The sequence below is a fragment of the Macrotis lagotis genome, chromosome X (assembly GCF_037893015.1).
Source record: "Macrotis lagotis isolate mMagLag1 chromosome X, bilby.v1.9.chrom.fasta, whole genome shotgun sequence".
In the NCBI taxonomy this organism is placed as follows: domain Eukaryota; kingdom Metazoa; phylum Chordata; class Mammalia; order Peramelemorphia; family Peramelidae; genus Macrotis; species Macrotis lagotis.
The window spans coordinates 587,991,337-588,010,238 of NC_133666.1; the positions used below are offsets into that span (position 1 = coordinate 587,991,337).

Genomic DNA, 18,902 nt, shown 5'->3' on the forward strand with positions numbered 1-18,902 from the left:
TTTAACACTAATTGGTTGTAGGACCTGGACTTATTCTGAGCTCTGCGTCAAAGGAGGGAAGACATAGGTGAAGACATCATCAGTCTTTAAATATCTGAAGGACTGTCATATATATATATATATATGTATGTATATGGGATTAGGTTTGTCTTGTTCTGCCCCTGAAGGCAATACTAGGTTCAAGGAGTAGCCGTTTCAAGAGGATAGGTTCTGTTTCTGTTTCAGAAAAAAATAAAAAAGGAAAAGCTTCTAATAAAGTCATTCAAAGGTGGGATGGGCAACTTTGGGAAGTTAGAGATCTTCAAGTTAATGAGAGATGAGAATGTTAAAGAGAGGATCACTTTAGTTGTGGATTGTGGTCAGTCTCTCCTCTAAATCATGTTTCAAAGTAATTGATAAGATTTACAAATTTTAGGGGGAAGCTATGTGGCACATTGGATAGAGCACCAGCTTTGGAGTCAGGAGGCCCTGAGTTCAAATCTGACCTCAGAGACTTGATACTTACTAGTTGTGTGATCTTGGGCAAGTCACATAACCCCATTGTCCCCTTCCCCCCCAAAAGGAATTATAAATTTTAGCTAAGGAGAAATGGAATAAAGACTTTTGGTACTTCTGCAAGTACATGGACCTGCTGTAACTATCCACAGACTCTGCTCTGAGATGATAAAATTGCAGAACAGGCGTTAAGCTGCATTGGCAGAGGTCAGTTCTTTATAGGGAGTTCCCTATACTTGGGAAATCATAGGTACATAGATGTGTGTATTTGTGTGTGTGTGTGTGTGTGTGTGTATATGTACATGGCTATATATATATATATATATATATATATATATATATACATGTCAGTGTATATGTGTGTATGTATGTGTATATGTAAAATGAGGGGGTTAGACTAGTTGATCCTTGAGGATGCTTTCAACCCTAGTACTATGCTTTCATCACACTAAAAATGAGGTTCAGGCACAATTGGAGAGAAGCTATTCTGGGAGTCAACCGTCTAACCATCAAGTCTTCCCTTCTCCTCCATCTGGCCAGAGCCCTCTTCAGCATCATGGTAATCCATCCTCAAAGATGAATGAGACACAACTCCAGACTTCATCTTTTATCTCCAGTGACTGAGAAATGGCACACTTCCTCCTCTGGAATATTGCAATTAAGAGCACTTCAGAGGACAGGCACAAATGCTTTTGAAAACATCTGTTGAGAGCTTAAGTGTAGGCAGGGCTTGGCTGCCAAGGAACAGCTCTTACTAAGGTTGGTTACGTGCTACTTCACTTCCTACTGGTTTCCTGATTTTCTCATCTGAGCTTAGTTCTCAGATTGTCAGTGATAATCTGAGATAATGGGGCTCCTTATGGGAAGGCATCTATAGGGTCTTGAACCATAGTCTCATGGAAAACACACACACACACACACACACACACACACACATACATACCCCTAGTGGGTTAGGAGTCCTGGATCCCAGTCTTGATTCTGCCAGAACATCTTATGTAATTTTGGTCAGTTCATTTCAATGTATATCGAGTCGAGGCTGGAAGACATTAAGTTTTTGACTTCAAAGAACTTAGTTTAGAAGGAAAATTGGAAAGATGTGGGAATGCATATTATATATATATATATAAATAGGTATAACATATATGTTATACCTATGTATACATGAATTGTAAAGTTTGGTATGTTGAGTAGGTATATATATATATATATATATATATATATATATATATATATATATATATATATATATATATATCAAAGTAGAAATGTACCTGCATGTATGCACACATGTTACATCCTTACACAAAGCCTGGAAAGGTGTAGGTATTGCACATATACATGACATATGCATGTTATACATATAAAATCAGAAAGATATATGTACTTATATGTGTATATCTATACATAGAAATATTCATCTCATTTTTATAGATGAAGAAACTGAGGCTCAAAGAAATTAAGGGTCTTGTCCAAAGTCACAAAAATAGTAAATAGCAGAAGGATTTAAATGTAGGACTTCTGTCTCCAAATTTATCTTATAACCATTAGATTCTCATTAGAGTATCATTTCCTCCTGTAGTCAATTGGATTCTAGTGAAGAGAAGTTTTACTCTCTTGGTGGGAAAGGACAAAAGCAATCCAAGATCGGATGTTCTACAAGTGTAGGGCTGGAAGCCATCTTAGTCCAAACCACTCAGTTCATGGAGAAGGAAACTAAGGCCCAGAGAGATTCAAGGATTTGTGCAAGATCATAATCCTAATAAATGTCAGAGCTGGGATCTAGAACACAGATTCTCTGACTTCAATCAAAGAGCTCTTTTCATTATACTAATCAATCTTTTTTGTTACTCCTAATAAAAGACAAAAAATTCTTCCTGTAATTAACAAGAAATTTCTGAATTTTCAAGGAAATCTGCTCTGCAGAAGTAAAGAATTGATTCTGAGTTAAATAAGAGACCATTCTTGCCTGGGGAGAACTCACCACTCAAACTCTTAAGGGCAGAAACTCAGAAAAAAGAGGCAGTGAAGTTCAGAATGAGCAGGGGAAAGACCAGGTCCTTTGGCCTCTGCCATTTTTAAACGGCCACCGCATTTTTAGAATCAACAATGTCTCCCTGTTGTATATGGCAACTGGTTAAAACTTTCTTACATTTTATTGTAGGTTTGTAGGCAACAGAACTGGAGAAAGACCTTTAATACTCATTCATCTAATCCAATTATCTCACTTTAAAGAAGAGCAAACTAAGACCCAGACTTCTTTAATGTTATTTTTTCCAGTTACTTGCAATGATAATTTTCAACATTCATCTTTTTTTTTTTGAGTAAGCTTTTTTTTTAAGGGTTTTTTTTTTTGAAAGGCAATCAGGTTAAGTGGCTTGCCCAAGGCCACACAGCTAGGTAATTATTAAGTGTCTGAGGCCAGATTTGAACTCAGGTATTCCTGACTCCAGGGCCAGTACCCTATCCACTGTGCCACCTAGCCACCCTTGAATAAGCTTTTGAATTCCAACATTTTCCCCTCCCCTTATATAATTTGATATAGATTGTACATGTACAAATGTGTTTAATATATTTCCACATTAGTCATATTTGGAAAGAAGAATTAGAAGTAAAGGGGGAAAAACATGAAAAAAAACATAAAATAAGTTTTAAAAAATGAACTGATGCCACAGTTTTTTCTCTGGATATGGACGGCATTTTCCATCACAAGTCTTTTAGGATTGTCCTTAATCACTGAACTGCTGGGAGGAGTTAAATCCATCGAAGTTAATCATCACACAACATTGCTGTTGATGTGTACAATCCTCTCCTGGTTCTGCTCACTTCACTCTGCATTAGTTCATGCAAGTCTTTCCAGACTTTTCTGGTTGCTCATGATTTCTTACAGAAAAGCAGTACTCCATCACATTCATACACTATAACTTGTTCAGCCATTTCCCAATCAATGGGCATCCCTTCAATTTCCAATTCTTTTCTACTACAAAAAGAGCTGCTATAAATATTTTTGTACATGTAACTCAGACTTTTCTAAGGTCACAGAACTAATCAGCTGTTGCTGCATGTCTTACATGAGACTATTCCCTTTGCCCCAGAGTGGGTCCATTTCAGAAGTTAAAGACCTTGTCCCATAGAGTCTTAGAGCTAGAAAATTCTTTAAAGAGCATTTTCTTTAGTGTCCTGGCTGATTCTCTTTAATCTCTCTCTCCCTTATCCCTTCCTAAAGTATAGTTCTGACCAAATCACTACCCTACCCCCTTATTCAGTAAATTTTAGTAGGCTCCTACCACCTCCAGATCAACCATAAAATCCTCCCCTTGGTGTTCAAAGCCCTTCATAACCTGCTCCCTCCTACTTCTCCAGGTTTCCTCTACCTTACTGTGAGATCTGTGACTCTGGTCTTTGCTATTCCTTACAAAACATTGCTCCGTCTGAGTGCTGAAGTTTCTCCTGACTGTCCCCCAGGTCTGAAATTCTCTCCTTCCTCCTCCATCTCTTAGCTTCCTTCAAACCCCAACTAAAGTCTTGGCTTTTCCTGACCCTTTTGGTGTCTTCTATCTGTTGATTATCCCCAATTTATCCCCTCTATATCTTGTTTATATTTCATTGTTATATGCTGTCTCCCCTATTAGACTGCAAGTTCCTTGAGGGCAGGGACCAGCTTTTACCTCTTTTTGTATCCCCAGTACTTAGCAGTGTCTGATAGGTAGTAGTCCTTTAATGTTTGTTGATTGACAGACCCCAGATTAAGAAACCCTTATTTAGGGGGATGTGATATTTGTCTTCAACTATTTGAAGGTCTGTCATAGAGAAGGGGGTTGTGGCCAACCTAGGAGAAATAGTTTGCAAATAGGTAAATAGAGTTAGAATAGAAATAGGTTGCAAATAGGTAAATAGAAATAGGTAGCAAAGAGATAAATTGAGGTCCAATACCAGGAAAAAAATGTTGCTAATAATTTATTGCTGTTCAGTTGTGACTGACTCTTCTTGACTCCATTTGGGATTTTCTTAGCAAAGATATTGGGAATAGTTTGCCATTTCCTTCTCCAGTTTATTCTATAGATGAGAAAATGGAAGCAGACTGGGTTGTGACTTGCCTGGGGTCACATAGCTAGTAATATCAGAGACCAGATTTGAACTTAGAAAGATGAGTCTTTCTGACTCCAGGGTCTGGCACTCTATCCACTAGTTGGATCAACTAGTTGCCCCTGGAGTCATGAAAACCTGAGTTCAAATCCTACCACAGCAATTTTTAAGCTGTATGACTCTGGGAAAGTCACTTTACCTCTGTCTACCTTAACTGAAAAATGCAGATAATAATAGCACCTATTTTCCAGGGTTGCAGTGGGGATTAAAAGAGATTATATTTATAAAGTGCCTATTTTTTTTTGCTTAACTGTGTTTATTTGTTAGATTGGAAAGGTAAATCAGATTGAGGGAAGAGATTACTGAGAATTGACAGTAACATAAAAATCAATAAAGCATCTGTTTATAAAATACTTAGCATAACACCAAGGATATTGTGTTTAATAAAGCTCATTCTCTTTCAATTTCAATTATTTCTTTCGCCTCCTTTCCTTTTCTTATCCTTTCATTAGGATGTGAAGACCTGAAAAATTCTTTTTTGAAAAATTTTCTGAATGTCCATCAATTGGGGAATGGCTTAACAAACTGTGGTATATGTATGTGATAGAACACTATTGTTCTATTAGAAACCAGAAGGGGTGGGAATTCAGGGAAGCCTGGAAAGATTTGCATGAACTGATGCTGAACGAGATGAACAGAACCAGAAGGACATTATACACCCTAACAGCAACATGGGGGTGATGATCAACCTTAATGGACTTGTTCATACCTACAGGGCAGCAAGCAGGCACAATTTTGGGGTGTCTGTGATGGAGAATGCCATCTGTATTCTGAGAAAGAATTGTGGAGTTTGAACAAAGACCAAGGACTATTACCTTTAATTAAAAAAAAATGTTGTCTTATTACGTAATTCTGCTACATCTCATACTATATTTTTCTTCCTTAAGGATATGATTTCTCTCTTATCACATTCAACTTAGATCAATCCATACTATGGGAATGATATAAAGGCTAGCAAACTGCCTTCTGTGGGGGTGGGGGGAAGGAAGCAAAATTTGGGGGAAAATTGTAAAACTAAAAATAAATAAATAAAATCTTTCTAAAAAATAAAATAAAATTTGAAGCTAAAAAAGGAAAACTTTTCTGATTGTTTGCTTCTTTGGATATAGAAAAAAGTCTTTTTCCTGTTTCATATTCTTCAGATTTCAAATCTCTAGCAAGACTAAAAAGGTTGTTGACCTGGGTGGTAAGGAATGGGCTTGGTCAGAGGAAAGGGAGCAGGATGAGGGTTACGTAAGAAAAAACAAAAGCAGGAGTAAATCCTGAGTGTAGGCTGAAAAGTCATGTCTCAAGAGCATTTGAGATTTTCTATTTCTCCCCCAAAAAGAGGAAGGAGGGAGTCTTTGGACAAGTAGAAAGTTATGATGTCTTTACAAAAACAATAGCTGTTGATAGAAACAAAGTCTGGTAATACTTGGAAAATATGACCGCAGGTTGCTTTCTGAAGTATTCTCAGGGACTTTTTTTAATCTTCCCAGAAACATTTAAAAGTAAATAATATTATTCCCATTTTATGGATAGAAAAATTGACTCTCAGAGAAATCAAATTCTCCAAGAACACATAATCAGTCAGTAGAAGAGTTGGGACAGGAAGCACCTGAAAGAATTTTAGAAATTATCTAGTTCAGTCCCCTCATGTTGTTGATGAAGAAACTGAGGCCCAGAGAGTTTAAATGACTTGCTTTATGTTATACAGGTTGTTGTTCAATCATTCAGTCATCTCTCTCTCTCTCTCTTCAGGAGCCCAATCCCAAGGACAATGGTATCCATGGGGTTTTCTTAGCAAAGATACTGGAATATTTGCCATTTTCTTCTACAATGGATTAAGGGATACAGAGGTTAAGTGACTTGCCCTGTCACATAGCTATTAAGGGTTTGAGGACAGACTTGAACTCAGATCTTACTGAGTCCAGGTCCAGCTCTTTTTCCACTTTGAACCCAAGTCTCCCGGCTGCACAGGATATATTCTTCTTTTGATACCATATTATTCCTCTTTCCCATTATGATCCCCCAAACTGACTGAATAACAAGTGTTTGTTGAAGTATAATCCTAAATCATACAAATAGTTCATGGTCTTGGAGAGTGGGCAAAGGGAAGACCAGGGAGGAGTGCTCATAGACAGAACCATGCATTTAATATCATGGCTAGTGATGGAGCAGAGTACCTGTGTTGGAATCAGAGTTGCCCCAACCAAAGTCATCATTGACCAGAAAGCACCCTTGAGCATTCAGAATGATGATATTCCATAGACAAGACAAAGATCAATAAATCAGTCCAGATTTATTAACACTACAAAGCAGCAGGCATTGTGCTAAGACAAGTACATAATTAAATATAAGAAATATAAGGTGAATAAATGTAAAATGTGAAAATAGTTAAATACAAGCTATGGGGTAGATTGAGAAAGACCTTCTGCAGATGGCTCTTGAGCTGTATCATAAAGAAATAGTTATGTTATGAGGTAGGGTGGAGAAGAATGTATGAATAAAGAAGAGAGAGAGCATTGTGAGATATAAAATGTATAATTTGGATTACATTAAATTAAAGAGGTTTTATATAAATAAAACCAATGTTGCTTAGATTAGAAGGAGGGAAAAAATTTATAGAAAGTTGCTCAGATCAAGGTCTCATATCTCAACTATATTGGGAAATTTTTCAAATTTATAAAAATATAAATTATTTCCCAATTGATAAATGATCAAAGTTAGGAAATGGCAGTTTTAAATTAAGATATCAAAGATATATATATATATATATATATATATATATATATATAGTCATATAAAATAGAAATTATTAATTATTATAGAAATGCAAATTACAACAACTTTGAGACATCATCTCATACCTATTAGACTGACTGAAATGATAGAAGGGGAAAATGGCACTCAGAGGGAATGTGGAAAAATGAAACACTAATGCACTGTTGGTGGAAATATGAACTGATTCAACAATTTTGGAAAGCAATGTGGAATTATGCCCAAAGAGTTATAAAACTGTGTATACCAGCAAACCACTATTAGGTCTGGTTCCCATTGATCAGGGAAAAAGGAGAACCTTTATGTTCTAAAATATTTATAGCCACACTGTTTGTGGTAGCAAAGAACTAGAAATTGAGGGAATGTCCATTTGGGGAATGACTGAATAAGTCATGATAGATGATTGTGATGGAATACTATTGTGCTGTAAGAAATGATGAAAATGTTGATTTTAGAAAAAAACATGTAAAGACTTCATGAAATAATGAAAAGTGAAATGAGCATATCCAAGAGAACATTTGGAGAATAACTGTCACTAACTAAGTTATTCTTATAAAAACTCAAATTAATTACAAAAGACCAATGAAGAAAAATGCTATCCACCTCCAGAGAAAGAACTGATAAATAGAAGTATGCATTATATGGTTTTATATTTTCATGTATGTACATATCCATATGCTACTATCATGAAGGACAAGCAACAACAACAATCGAAAGACACTAGGTCAGAATTATGGCTGCTGCAACTGTCTTACATTTTTGTCTTTATATGTCCCATGCAGAGTGCAGTGACTGACCCAATATAAAATAAGTGTTTGCTTTTGTTTTCTTCCTTCCTCCCTCTCTCCTCCCTCCCTTCCTCTCTCCTTCCCTTTCTCCCTCCCCTCCTTCCTTCTTCCCTCCCTCCTTCTCTCCCTCCCTCCCTCCTTTTCTCCCTTCTTTCCTTCCTTCCTCCCTCCCTCCCTTCCTCCCTTTCTTCCCTCCTTCCTTCCTTGCTTTCTGGTAGTTTTCTGTTTGATTCTCTATAATGAGCTTTTCATGTTATATGGTGCTAATTCAGCTATGATTATATATTATTTCCTGTTAGACTGGAAGATACAAGAAAAGCTGGGGGCTAGGACCTGATAGACCAGATCATCATTTAATACAAAAAAAGCTACTTTATTCACTGATGTAGAAGCAAAATATACAGAATATTAGTCAAATTTACCTCCAAGACTCATTTCAGGGTTTTGTCAATATCCTTTGGGACAAAGAATTTACAAATATATCTAAAAGGAATCAGGAGGACAGACTGAATATTTGCAAAAGAAATACTTTCTGAGGGACAAGACTGCTATTGAGGGGCTGAGGAAGGAGATCTGGGAACATCCTTGAGAAGATGATATTTGAATAGAGATTTAAAAGTTTGGAAATGAAGAAGCTGAGCCATTTCCTGGCCTAAAACCTTAAATGGGTCCCATCTGTCCTAGGTGAAGCCCAGCTTCCTCAGTACAACATCAAAGACTTTCTATAATTTCACTTTCCCCTCAGCCTTATCTACCTCTAATAAACAAGCTTTTATTAAGCACCTACTATTTGCCAGTTCTATCCTAGGAATAGTAAGTATGAAGACAAAAATGAAATAGTTCTGTCCTCAAGAAGAGGAGGTGAGGGTTGGGAGGTGTGAATAACATACACAAAGGACAAGAAAATGCAAAAAAAAAAATACAAAATCAATACAAAAGAATTTCTTGAAGTAGAAGAAGATACCAACACCTGGGAGGTGAGAGTGGACCCTTGTACAGGTTGTGGCATTTGAGCTGAGCTTGAAGGAAGCTAGGAATCCTAGAAAGCAGAAATGAGTGAGTGAATTCAAGGCTTAGGGATGCTCCATTCAAAGGCAGGTAATGTTGTAGGGGGATCCAGAAAGACATAATGTGGAATGAACCTGGAAAGATCAGTCATCCAGGGTCTCAACTACCAGAGTTTGTATTTGATCCTACCCAATAGAGAGTGACTGGGTATGTCTGTGGGATGAGTTTGGGAGTATCCCTAGTTGGGCAGTTAGACCAAGAGGAGAGAGTCGAAGGCCAACAGGCCAGAGGTGATGAGGTGCAATGAGCCCGGTGGCTGGAGGGAGAGGGTAAACCCAAGTTTGTTAACCTGGGTGGCAGCATGAGCTGCAGCCAGGGAGGAGAAATATATGGGGACCAGAGACCTTGTCTGGTTCCCCTTGAAGCAAACAAGGGAGGCATTTAAGAGGAAGGAGTTTATCATATGATTCTTCTTTAAAAGAAGGGCCTTGAGAGGAGGGGGAAAGGGCACCTCTGCTGACTTCAGTTTTGCCAAGGGCTAGTCCTGGCTCCCTGCCCGGGCAGCACACATTCCCCAGGCCAGAGGAACAAATGGAGCTGACTCTGTTGGACAGAACAAACTAGATAAGTGAAGGGCACAAGAATTCCCTAAGCAATAAGAAGCAAAATGATTTAAAGAGGGTCCAGCAAATTCCAAATGAGATCACAATGCAGCCTAAAGCATGCGGGGTGTTTTTTATGACTGTCTGGGCAGGGCCATCGGGTCACAAAGAGGCGGAGTGAAGGAAGGAATCGGGGAGAGGCAATGTGGGGTGGGGGACAGTGCTTGGACTGGATTCAGGAGGACTCAATACAACTCCCATCTGCAGTTAACCAGCCCTGTGGTGATACTGGGCAACTCTCTTTCCCTCTTTCTCTCAGTTTCCTTGACTGTAAAACACGGACACTAAAGTGCTGCTGCCTTGTAGGGTTGAGAAAACTTTTAGTTAAGTTTCTGAAATATTGTAACAGTTATTACATCATATCCTTAGGATCAGAAGATTTAGAGCTACTTTTTGTGGTGGCAAAGAATTGGAAATTGAGGGGATACCCAACAGTTGGGGAACAGCTGAAACAAGTTGTGATATATGAATGTAATGGGATATTATTGATCTATAAAAAATGATGAGCAGGCAGATTTCAAAAACCTTGGAAAGACCTCCAAGAACTGACACTGAGTGAAGTGAGCAGAACCAGAAGAACACTCTGCACATTAACAACTGCATTGTGTGATGATCAGCTATGATAGACCTGATTCTCAGCAATGCAGACTTGTGAAAGCCAGAGAAAGAACCATGGAACCTGAACACAGATCAGAGCATACTATTTTCACTTTTTTAAATTTGTTTTTTCCTTCTCATGTTCCCCCCCCGCTTTTCTGATTCTTTTACAGTATGATTAATATAGAAATATGTGTAACACAAATTATTTATGTATAACCTATATCAAATTACTTGCTATCTTAAGATGGGAGGAGGCAAGGGCAGGAGGGAGAAAACTTTACAAAAATGAATGCTGAAAATTATCTGTACATATAATAGGAAAAATAAATTTCTTTTTAAAAATGAAGTTTAAAAAAGATTTAGAGCTAGTATCACATCCCCCCCCCGACCCCCCACCTCCACCCTGAATCAAAAAAACCCAATCAAAGGTACAAACTAGTTGTGAACAAATTCTGGATTATTGGAAACCACATGTGATCACTATTTTGGCCAACTTATAGAGGCAACTGAATCCAGAAATGATTCATTCTATTGAGAAGGATAATGAGGGTTAGAGACATCCATAAGGAGGCAGATATTTGCAACTGTACTAGGGAGGGTTAGTAGGAGGGATAGGGATGGTTAAGTGAATCCAAGGGAAGTGTTGTACTCCCCTAGAAGTACCCTCAGAACTCTGAGGAGTCATCAGCTAGACTCTAGAGACCCAAACCTTCATACATACATGCATATATATATATATATATATATATATATATATATATATATACACACACATATATACATATATATGTATTGAGAGAGAGAGAGAGAGAGAGAGAGAGAGAGAGAGAGAGAGATCTATAAAAGAGTAAAGTAATAGGCTTGGAATCAGGAAGACTTGAGTTTAAATTTGACGTCAGACACTTTCTACCTATGTGAGCCTGGGCAAGCCATTTAACTTCCATTTACCTCAGCTTTTTCATCAATAAAACAAGAATAATCATAACACTTACCTTCCAGGATTGTTGTGAGGATCAAATGGGATAATAATTATAAAATGCCTGGGACATATAATAAGCACATACAAATGTTAGGTATTAAGTATATGTATGTTCAGTTATTTTCTGACTACAAATACAGCAATCTCTGAATAGCTTCTCTGAACCTCAGCTTCTATGTCTATCAAATGAGCATCATAACATTTGTACTACTCATCTCAGTAACAGAAAGGCACCATGTCAATTAAAATTCAGGACCAAAATTATTATAACTAAAATAATTATTATGACTAATAACTCCTTCAGACTGTGATTTAGGCCCACCATTAGGTACTTAGATATAGAAAAGTTAATTTGCAAACTGTAAGGTACTCTAGAAATGTCAGCTACTTATATTATTATTATTATTATTATTATTATTATTATTATTATTATGTTGCTTTCATCTTCCTAGATGGAGTTTGTCAGAAATAACCCTGAGACAAGTCATTATTCTTCACAAATTTGAGTGTCATCCATGAGTAGGGGCCATGCTAATAATCTCTGTATTGTTCCAATTTTTTAGTCTATGTGCTGCTGAAGTGAGTGCAAGTCAATATTCTTGCTATTATTCTTTTCCATCTAATATATTCTGTTTACTTTTGTACAAGTGGATAAAATAGCCTCTTTTGGTAGTTGAATGAATATATTAGGATATAAGCTCATCCTCTTTAAACTCTCTGAAAGCATCCTGCATACAACTAACCAGTAGCAGACAGAATGATGGCAATGACACAGACTTCATTTTCCAAAAAACTTTATCTCTTTTGTTAGGTCTCTATATTTTGAAAACTTTTCATTCCATGTGGCTTGGAGATTTGGTATTGCAAAGGCTATTAAAAATGTTGTTCTTCAATTTGTATGAATGATGGTAATCAGTGGGTGATAATGATTGTGGTGATGTTAGAGAAACAGGTAATACTTTTTCCTAAAAGAGATCACAGATGAAAGTTTCTGAAAAATTCATGATATTTATGAAATATTATGACTTAGTTCTTATATCCTATATTATCCTAGTTGTATCCTATATCTGTATTTAGAACTATATGGAATCTTATGGTTCAGTTTCCTCATTTACAATTTTTTTTCTGACTTTAAATACTTCTCAAAAAGGAGCATTTCCTACACCCAAGAGAAAATGTAGTAAGGATTCTTTTTTAAATTTATATCAAGGAGGTATATAGAGATTTTATTTATTTTGAGTTTTACAGTTTTTCCCCCTAATCTTACTTCCCTCCCCCCACCCCCCACAGAAGATAATTTACCAGTCTTTACATTGCTTCCATGGTAGACATTGATCCAAATCGAATGTGATGAGAGAGAAATCATATCCTTAAGGAAGAAACACAAAGTATAAGAGATAGCAAGATCAGACAATAAGATATCAACTTTTTTTTCCTAAATTAAAGTTAATAGTCCTTGGTCTTTGTTCAAACTCCACAGTTCTTTATCTGGATACAAATAGTATTCTCCATTGCAGACAGCCCCAAATTGTCCCTGATTGTTGCCCTGATGGAATGAGTGAGTCCATCAAGGTTGATCATCACCCCCATGTTGCTGTTAGGATGTACAGTGTTTTTCTGGTTCTGCTCACTTCACATAGTAAGGATTCTATATAAAACTGTGAATCTCAATTTTACACTGTTTGGGATTTGCTTTTTCCCAAAGTCTTAGTATAGCTTTAAGAGTAAATACCTTATCACTGTAAAGAGAACTTTTGGAGTACTGTGTCTAATAAATTTTAAGTTTTACTTTCAAAATTGTTCTGCTTATCTGTGCTTTCATCTGAATTTTCTTCTATTGTGTGAATTTTAAAAAAATGCTACAATGGCTCTCTTATCTCTCTCTGTCTCAGTTGCTGTGTGTATGTCTTTGTCTCTGTCTCTGTCTCTTACTGACATTACTATTACTAACTCCCCTCTCCCTCATCCTCTGGTCTTGCTTTGCCCCCCCAAGAGGAATAGAGCATGACTTTTTAGTAGACAGACTATGAATAGGGTCCACCATGGTGATATGTTGGCAAGCTAGTTTTCTTCCCTTTCATGAGTAGATGAATTTAGGATTCTTGAGAATTCATATGAGTATTCATTAGGCACTTTAATTCTGACTGTTTATTTTAGGTGTCTAACCTCTCCTGTCTCCCTGTCTTTGCACAGGTAACCCAAAGCACTTCACCACAGGTATATTCAAAGGTTCCTCTGACCTGCTCTCTGGTCAGTGGGATGCTTTTCCTTCTGCCTCCTGCTCAACATGAGCACTTGGAAGGTCTGTTCATGCAATTAAATCGCAGGGGCCATGTCTTCTTTTAATGTTCTGTTTTATAGGAGGAGGAGCACACTGACTTCATGGGCAAATGGTCAAGAGAAAGAGGGTGAATTTAGCCCTACCCCTTGATTGTCAGTGGGGGATCTGGGCAAGATCCTGAGAGTGCAAGGATGTAGGCTCTGTTCCAAATGACTCTTTGGCGGAGGTCTGGCCCTGGGCCAAAGGGCCACTCTTCCACCTTACTCTTGCCAGTCTACTGCTGAGAGGGACACATGCAGGGAGCAGGCAAAGAGGGGGGTATTCTTTTATCCCAGAGACAATCAGAAAGAGGGGGACTGGACAGAGAAATATCTGCTGTTCTTGGAGCCCATTAATTCTGAGGACACAGCTTTATTTTTTACTTCATATTGGCTCAGCTGGAGCTGAAATCCTGAGAAGAGGGTTATATCTTCCAAAAAATTAAATCTATTTATTCCCTCATTTAAGAAACATTTACTGGAGGCCAGCTACTTTCTGTTGGGCATTCACCATAGTGAATAAGAACCAAGTCCTACTCTCAAGAAGTTCAGATTCTAGGACAGACTGAATGAGGAATAATTCCAATCATAGGCTCATAGATTAATAGGCTCATAAGTCACAGACTAGTCTAATCTCATCTCATATGTCAGGAAAATGTGACTTGGAGAGTTGGGTCATTTGCTGATTATTTCCTATTCATCCTTGTCTATAGCTTGATTTCTATGCATTTGTTTTTGTTTTTTTCCTTTACTAGATTATAAGTTTCTTGAGGGAACTATCTTTTGTCTCTTTGTATCCTTGGGATTTAGTACAGTGTGTAGCATCTAGTTGGCACCTAATAAATGTTTAATGATTGATTGGTAGAGTGCAGTCACTTTAATGAGCTTTAAGTGCAGTACCAAGGTTATAAGCTTAGATGACTAGAAGAGCAAAGAATAACAAGATAACTGAAAATAACAAAAATTACAAAGTTTGGAATTAGTTATATGGGACTGAAGCTCTGGGGAGATATTGAGGGAAACAGAGTTATATCTACACAGATATATATGCATATAAATGGGTGTGTGTGTGTGTGTGTGTGTGTGTGTGTGTGTGTGTGTGTGTGTATGATAGGAGGCTCAAAGGATAGGGTCTAGGCTTGAAGTCAGAAAGACCTAAGTACAAATCTTATCTCAGATACTTACTTTCTGAACAAGTCACTTCACCCTTTATTTGCTTCAGTTTCCTTATCTGTAAAATGATCTGGAGAAGGAAATGGCAAACTGTTCCAGTATCTCTGCCAAGGAAACCCCAAGTGAAGTCAAAAACAAATAAGACGGGGTGGCGGGGTGGCTAGGTGGTGTAGTGGATAAAGCACCGGCCTTGGAGTCAGGAGTACCTGGGTTCAAATCCAGTCTCAGACACTTAATAATTACCTAGCTGTGTGGCCTTGGGCAAGCCACTTAACCCCATATGCCTTGCCAAAAACCTAAAAAAAAAAAAACAAATAAGACATGATTGAAACAAATGAACAACAAAAATATATACATATGTATATATATTATATATATGCATATCATCTTAGTGAAACCATGGGAGCTGATGAGATCATCAAGCAAGTGCAAAGGGAGAAAAAAAAAGCACAGGACAGATTCTTGGGGAATAAACCAAGTGATACAGATAAGCCTGCAAGACCATCTGAGGAGTAGTTAGGATAAAGGAAAACCAGAAGAGAGCAGTGTCAATGAAAACTGAAGAGAGGGAAGATAATTCAAAGAGAGAAGGGAGTCATTAACAGTAACAAATGCATCAGAGAGGTTGAGAATGTGGAGGACTGTGAAAAAAATAGTCAAAAATTTAGCAATTTAGAGATAACTCAGAGAGCAGTTTTAGTTGAGAGATAAGGTTGGAGTTCAAAGAGTTGAAGAGTGAGTGATAGGAGAGGAAGAGGAGGTAGCTGGTATAAATAGCTTTTTTTAAAGAGAAAGGGAGGGAGGAGAGATGTAGGAAAACATTTTGAAGTATTAGAAAGATTTAGTGAAAAATTTTTAAGGATGGGAGAAACTCAGAAGGATGTGAGACAATAGAAATCAGGGACTAATAGTTATTATTTGAAGATTGGAGGATAAGCACATAAAGATGGTTGAGACTGAAATCTACTGGAAAGGTTAGGATGAGGGGATTGGGGTACATGTAGAGGGATCTTGTTAAACGAAGGACCACCTCATTGTCAAAGGCTAGTGGAAGGAGGAAAGAAGGGAAGATGATGTCAAAGGCTTTCAAGATAGATAGAAAAAGAGGGAATTTACTTTGAATGTCCTTAATTTTCTTAATAAACTAAAATGTGAGGTCCTTAGCTGAGAAAATGAGGAGACATATAAGTAGTCTGAGGAGAGAAGTTTTGAAATAATTCTATGAGGCAATGAGTATCAATTAGGAAAGTTTAAAAGAATCGCTTTGTTGTAGTAAGGGTCCAGTGGAAATTTGATACCATGAATTTATAAGATACATGAATCAGAGAGATAGTAGGAGAATTCCACAATTGAGTAAGGAATAAGCAGCAAGGAATTCAAGAATAGTAAGGAGTTATATTGTCTTAATATAAGTCTGAGAATGGAAAAGGGAGGAAATTAAGTTAGAATGGGATAATGGCCTGAAAAAAAGTACTGAAGATGAAAGGATTAAAAATCATAATGAAGGGGCAGCTAGGTGGTACAGTGGATAGAGCAGCTCTGGAGTCAGAAGTAGCTGAGTTCAAATCTGGTCTCAGACACTTAATAATTACCTAGCTGTGTGGCCTTGGGCAAGCCACTTAAACCCTATTGCCTTGCAAAAAAAAAAAAAAAAACTAAACTAAAAAAATTTTTTAAAAATCATAATGAAGTCAAAGAATAAATGTAAATCATTAGGAAGTAGTGGAATGATAATACACTATGATTAACTGGAAGAATGATGACTTTTTTATTAAGAAAGTAGAATACCTGGGAATAAAGGTGAAATCCAGAGTGCTACTTTTCCTGAGGTTGATTGAGGTATATATCATGAAATTTAAGAAGAATGAGGAAGTGACAGATTAGGGAGTTTGGGAGGCTGCCATATAAATGTTGAAGTCCCCCTCATATAAAGGTATTATGGAACAACTCTAAACATTAGAAATTCTTCCTTGTTAGCTAAAATAAATTTTCCTATAACTTTCACTTACTGATCCATCCAAAGGTTTTGCCATTAAGATCAATACTGAATAAGTCTAATCCCTCTTAGTACAAATGGTTCTCATGTTTTCCACCTATTCCTCGAATCCCTTCTTTTTGCTTTCCTTTAATTTAAGGAGATATGTCTTTTTAGGCATCAGTGCAGTAAACTGAAAAGGCTGAAGGAGAGTTAAACAAGGTAGAAGAGAATTAGGAGAATTAAAAATAGGAACTCCAGAAAAACCCAGAATGATGAAATGATTGCCCAAGGTTAAGTAAATATCTGAGGCAGGATTAGAACTCAGGTCTTTTACCTCTTGACTCAGCTTTCTCTCCACTTGACCACTTTACCATAATGCTTTCATCAGAATGCCATTCTCCTCCCTCTCTCCCATACACACCTCCATTCTCATCCCCACCCAACTTCAGCTCTTCATTTGACTCAGCTTTCCTCCCTTCTCAGTTTTTCTGTTTGACAAACAGCAAAGTAAACAAACTCCAATGTACACCCGCCTGCCAACTTCAAATATTTATTTCTGTGTGCAAAATGAATGCTTACCATCCCCATCTCCACAATGGGCTTCCTGGCCCAAGTGACAGGTACTTCAGACTGGAGCACAATGTAGTTTGAAACAAGAGCATTATCAAGCATCGATCAACCCAGTGTCTTCAAATGTTGGCTCTCACAGAGGCGGAGGAAGCAAATTTCCATGCCGTGTTATTATCTGCCATCCTGTGATTACTCACCAGAGCTGTTTCCCTTCCCCACCTCTTCTGGACCCCCTACAACATTCAAGAAGAAGGCTGTCTGTGCCATAACAAGCAGTAACATTCCCTAAGGACAAATTAGGATGTGAGTAGATCAGGGGCACCTGGAGAGGGATTGACCTTCTCAAAGAGCTGATATCATATTGGTTGATATTCATTTAGGCAACTCTTCAAAGTGACTGAATTTGCTCATATGAGCCTTACAACATCCTCATGAGGTAGGTATTACTGGTGTTATTATCCCCATTTTACAGATGAAGAAACCAAGTTCCAGAGAGATGAGATGGACTTGAAGATTGGAAGATAAGCACACAAGATGATTGAGACTGGTCACCTAGCCAGGAAGCATCAGAGGTGGAATTTGTACTCAGGTCTCTCCTGGCTCCAAGACATGCATTCTTTCTTTGATACTCTGCTGTCCTTAACTCTGATCTGCAAAGGAGAAGCCTTCAGGGAGGACTGTCTTGCCTAATTCCTCTTTGTTTGGAGAAGCATCAAAGCAACTTTTCAGAGAAAAACTATAGAAATCACTGGCTAGAAAGGAGCCATTGGTGATCATTTACTCCATTCTTGTGCCTTCAGTTAGGACCATAATTTTCTCTCCCTCCTCTCTATTTATCCTATCCAATCCTTTGATATCAAACTGAACCCCACATAAAGCCTTTCCTGACCTTTCTATTGGGAACTCTTGATGCATTTGTTGCTTGTCACCTAAGTGATAAAAATATAGAGGCTCAATTTGGCCATAGCAGAATAATACTTAGGGCAGCCAGGTAGCTCAATGGATAGAGTGTTGAGCCTGGAGTCATGAAGACTCATCTTCCTAAGTTCAAATATGATTTCTGACTCTTATGTGATCCTGGGCAAGTCACAACCCTCTTTGTCTCACTTTCCTCATCTGTAAAATGAACAAATGACAGTGAAATATCTTTGCCAAGAAAACCTTAAATGGATTCATGAAGAATTGGTTACAACTGAACAGCAACAACAACAAAAGAGCTGTACTGGCAAAGGAAGTTTTTATACCTATCAAGGACCCAAGTCAAGCTAAAAGTTATTGAAACTGGAAGCAATAAGCAACATCATAAATGCAACAATGAGGAAGACCAAACCTGGACCTTACTCCCCACTGATTCTATAAGATATCATGGCACAAGCCCTCAAAGGAACAGGGTTCATAGTCTACCTTTCATGCTAAAAAACAAA

The 18,902-nt window shown here is 37.6% G+C and overlaps 1 non-coding gene across 1 annotated transcript; it reads right to left on the bottom strand.

The window, feature by feature from the left end:
• Positions 1–11,916: 11,916 nt before the first annotated feature.
• On the bottom strand, positions 11,917–12,025 carry LOC141503733 (U6 spliceosomal RNA). Its single transcript, XR_012473058.1, has one exon. It is a non-coding gene; the product is annotated as a U6 spliceosomal RNA (small nuclear RNA).
• Positions 12,026–18,902: the final 6,877 nt, after the last annotated feature.